The following is a 5,000-nucleotide window of genomic DNA, read 5'->3' as shown; positions in this document are numbered from 1 at the left end:
ACATTTTTGGCAAATGCTTTCGCTTCTGTCCGTCTTGCGACGATCCAAGAATTTCACCTCTAACGTCGCAATACGAATGCCCCCATCTGTCCCTATTAATCATTACCTCGGGTTTCTTAAAACCAACAAAATAGAACCGAGGTCCTATTCCATTATTCCATGCACAGAATATTCAGGCAAATGATAGCCTGCTTTAAGCACTCTAATTTGTTCAAAGTAAACGTACCGGCCCACCTCGACACTCAATGAAGAGCACCGCGATGGGATATTAGTTGGACCGCTCCCGAAGGAGCTAAGCCCACCGGTAGGACGTCTCACGAGCATGTCAGTTAAACACCGCGAGCGGCGAACCGACAGCGTGCGACACAGATTCAACTACGAGCTTTTTAACCGCAACAACTTTAATATACGCTATTGGAGCTGGAATTACCGCGGCTGCTGGCACCAGACTTGCCCTCCAATTGATCCTCGTTAAAGGATTTAAAGTGTACTCATTCCGATTACGGGGCCTCGGATGAGTCCCGTATCGTTATTTTTCGTCACTACCTCCCCGTGCCGGGAGTGGGTAATTTGCGCGCCTGCTGCCTTCCTTGGATGTGGTAGCCGTTTCTCAGGCTCCCTCTCCGGAATCGAACCCTGATTCCCCGTTACCCGTTACAACCATGGTAGGCGCAGAACCTACCATCGACAGTTGATAAGGCAGACATTTGAAAGATGCGTCGCCGGCGCGAAGACCGTGCGATCAGCACAAAGTTATTCAGAGTCACCAAAGTAAACGGTGGACGAGCAAAGCCCGCCACCGATTGGTTTTGATCTAATAAAAGCGTTCCTTCCATCTCTGGTCGGAACTCTGGTTTGCATGTATTAGCTCTAGAATTACCACAGTTATCCAAGTAAATGTGGGTACGATCTAAGGAACCATAACTGATTTAATGAGCCATTCGCGGTTTCACCTTAATTTGGCATGCACTTAGACATGCATGGCTTAATCTTTGAGACAAGCATATGACTACTGGCAGGATCAACCAGGGAGCTTTGAATATATATCTTTAAAAGTATATAAAATTTATATACTCTCTTAGACACTCAAGCTTTTAAATTTATTATTTTTTGTCACATGAGCGAGAGAGTATATAATGAGGAGGGTCTTTTAACACCGTAGAAACAATTTTCTCTAGCGGTGAGACGCACACACATCAATATAAAACTGCTCTCCTTATAAATTTTTTGTTTTTATTTTATAAGGGCATTTCGTTCAATATATTTTCAGATTGTATCGCCCTCATAACTGACACAAATCCGACAAGGTACTTTCAAAATCGTACTCTCATATATGATATATATAAGGTTATATATACCCAACGATAGACTTTGAAAAAGTCGTCTTGTTAATGTCATTAGACATTATATCGTTTATTATTTTTGACTATCGCTCGGAATCGAGTGAGTCGATGCTCTGTTGTTAAAGTAATATAAAAATTTCAAAATGAAAAAATATATACTTAGACGCCCAAGGCGCTCGTCACATATGAGCCATTCGGTCTTAGACACCGACTCGTGACAATGCTGTGCTTACAAGGATCCGAACCATCAAAAAAAGTGTATCGCGATTAATGGTCAAATACATTGATTCATATATAAGGAATCTTCTAAATACATAGTATTTCAATAAAGGTCGAAAAAAAAATTAAATTTTTTTTTTCAATTTTTTAAAAAAATTATTAATATATTTTTCACTACTAATTGGTGCGCATTGCTTTTACATACTATATTTTAAAGTTGTTATTTGTCTTTTAGAACTAATGATAAATATAAAGTATTTGGTGCGCATTGCTTATTTGTAAGTTCATTATAGACCATTTGATGCGTATTGCTTTTACATAAAAATATTACAGAGTTGGCATATATCATCATTTAGTACAAATAAAAAGTTTTAAAGTATTTGGTGCGCATTGCTTATTTGTAAGTTCATTATAGACCATTTGATGCGTATTGCTTTTACATAAAAATATTACAGAGTTGGCATATATCATCAATTAGTCACAAATAAAAAGTTTTAAAGTATTTGGTGCGCATTGCTTATTTGTAAGTTCATTATAGACCATTTGATGCGTATTGCTTTTACATAAAAATATTACAGAGTTGGCATATATCATCATTTAGTACAAATAAAAAGTTTTAAAGTATTTGGTGCGCATTGCTTATTTGTAAGTTCATTATAGACCATTTGATGCGTATTGCTTTTACATAAAAATATTACAGAGTTGGCATATATCATCAATTAGTCACAAATAAAAAGTTTTAAAGTATTTGGTGCGCATTGCTTATTTGTAAGTTCATTATAGACCATTTGATGCGTATTGCTTTTACATAAAAATATTACAGAGTTGGCATATATCATCAATTAGTACAAATAAAAAGTTTTAAAGTATTTGGTGCGCATTGGTTTCCTATAATATGTATATTGCAGAGTTGGCATTTATCATTTAGTACAAATAAAAAGTTTTAAAGTATTTGGTGCGCATTGCTTTCCTATAGTTTATATTGCAGAGTTGGCATTCATCATTTAGTACAAATAAAAAGTTTTAAAGTATTTGGTGCGCATTGGTTTCCTATAATATGCATATTCAAGAGTTGGAATTTATCATTTAGTTCAAATAAAAAGTTTTAAAGTATTTGGTGCGTATTGCTTTCTTATAATATGTATATTGCAGAGTTGGCATTTATCATTTATGTACAAATAAAAAGTTTTAAAGTATTTGATGCGTATTGCTTTCTTATAATATGTATATTGCAGAGTTGGCATTTATCATTTAGTACAAATAAAAAGTTTTAAAGTATTTGGTGCGCATTGCTTATTTGTAAGTTCATTATAGACCATTTGATGCGTATTGCTTTTACATAAAAATATTACAGAGTTGGCATATATCATCAATTAGTACAAATAAAAAGTTTTAAAGTATTTGGTGCGCATTGCTTTCTTATAATATGTATATTGCAGAGTTGGCATTTATCATTTAGTGGTAATTAGTGAGTTTTAAAGTATTTGGTGCGCATTGCTTTCTTATAATATGTATATTGAAGAGTTGGCATTTATCATTTATGTACAAATAAAAAGTTTTAAAGTATTTGATGCGTATTGCTTTCTTATAATATGTATATTACAGAGTTGGCATTCATCATTTAGTGGTAATTAGTGAGTTTTAAAGTATTTGGTGCGCATTGGTTTCCTATAATATGCATATTCAAGAGTTGGAATTTATCATTTAGTTCAAATAAAAAGTTTTAAAGTATTTGGTGCGTATTGCTTTCTTATAATATGTATATTGCAGAGTTGGCATTTATCATTTATGTACAAATACAAAGTTTTAAAGTATTTGATGCGTATTGCTTTCTTATAATATGTATATTGCAGAGTTGGCATTTATCATTTAGTACAAATAAAAAGTTTTAAAGTATTTGGTGCGCATTGCTTATTTGTAAGTTCATTATAGACCATTTGATGCGTATTGCTTTTACATAAAAATATTACAGAGTTGGCATATATCATCAATTAGTACAAATAAAAAGTTTTAAAGTATTTGGTGCGCATTGCTTTCTTATAATATGTATATTGCAGAGTTGGCATTTATCATTTAGTGGTAATTAGTGAGTTTTAAAGTATTTGGTGCGCATTGCTTTCTTATAATATGTATATTGAAGAGTTGGCATTTATCATTTATGTACAAATAAAAAGTTTTAAAGTATTTGATGCGTATTGCTTTCTTATAATATGTATATTACAGAGTTGGCATTCATCATTTAGTGGTAATTAGTGAGTTTTAAAGTATTTGGTGCGCATTGGTTTCCTATAATATGCATATTCAAGAGTTGGAATTTATCATTTAGTTCAAATAAAAAGTTTTAAAGTATTTGGTGCGTATTGCTTTCTTATAATATGTATATTGCAGAGTTGGCATTTATCATTTATGTACAAATACAAAGTTTTAAAGTATTTGATGCGTATTGCTTTCTTATAATATGTATATTGCAGAGTTGGCATTTATCATTTAGTACAAATAAAAAGTTTTAAAGTATTTGGTGCGCATTGCTTATTTGTAAGTTCATTATAGACCATTTGATGCGTATTGCTTTTACATAAAAATATTACAGAGTTGGCATATATCATCAATTAGTACAAATAAAAAGTTTTAAAGTATTTGGTGCGCATTGCTTTCTTATAATATGTATATTGCAGAGTTGGCATTTATCATTTAGTGGTAATTAGTGAGTTTTAAAGTATTTGGTGCGCATTGCTTTCTTATAATATGTATATTGAAGAGTTGGCATTTATCATTTATGTACAAATAAAAAGTTTTAAAGTATTTGATGCGTATTGCTTTCTTATAATATGTATATTACAGAGTTGGCATTCATCATTTAGTGGTAATTAGTGAGTTTTAAAGTATTTGGTGCGCATTGGTTTCCTATAATATGCATATTCAAGAGTTGGAATTTATCATTTAGTTCAAATAAAAAGTTTTAAAGTATTTGGTGCGTATTGCTTTCTTATAATATGTATATTGCAGAGTTGGCATTTATCATTTATGTACAAATAAAAAGTTTTAAAGTATTTGATGCGTATTGCTTTCTTATAATATGTATATTGCAGAGTTGGCATTTATCATTTAGTACAAATAAAAAGTTTTAAAGTATTTGGTGCGCATTGGTTTCCTATAATATGCATATTCAAGAGTTGGCATTTATCATTTAGTACAAATAAAAAGTTTTAAAGTATTTGGTGCGCATTGCTTTCCTATAATGTGCATATTGCAGAGTTGGCATTTATCCATTAGTACAAATAAAAAGATTTAAAGTATTTGGTGCGCATTGGTTTATGTCAAATTTAGCAAGTTCTTGTTTATAGTAAATTTTTAAAAGGGACAGCGGGAATCTCGTTAATCCACTTATGCGCTTCAAAAATTAGATGACAAGGTATTTGGCTATCTGAAGAGAGTCAT

At 32.0% G+C, this 5,000-nt stretch overlaps 1 non-coding gene across 1 annotated transcript in view; it reads right to left on the bottom strand.

Moving 5' to 3' along the window:
- LOC127290841 (small subunit ribosomal RNA) overlaps positions 1 to 1,032 on the bottom strand; it is a 1,918-nt gene extending 886 nt beyond the window's left edge. Inside the window, exon 1 of the ribosomal RNA XR_007844488.1 lies at positions 1 to 1,032. This exon is cut by the window's left edge and continues 886 nt beyond it. This is a non-coding gene — a ribosomal RNA (small subunit ribosomal RNA).
- Between the last annotated feature and the right edge of the window lie 3,968 nt (positions 1,033 to 5,000).

The sequence above is a fragment of the Leptopilina boulardi genome, unplaced genomic scaffold, assembly GCF_019393585.1.
Source record: "Leptopilina boulardi isolate dan_hultmark-lab unplaced genomic scaffold, ZJU_Lbou_2.1 LbouV2_9, whole genome shotgun sequence".
Lineage (NCBI taxonomy): Eukaryota > Metazoa > Arthropoda > Insecta > Hymenoptera > Figitidae > Leptopilina > Leptopilina boulardi.
The sequence above is the reverse complement of the archived record's forward strand: the minus strand, read 5'-3'. Positions and strand labels throughout refer to the sequence as shown.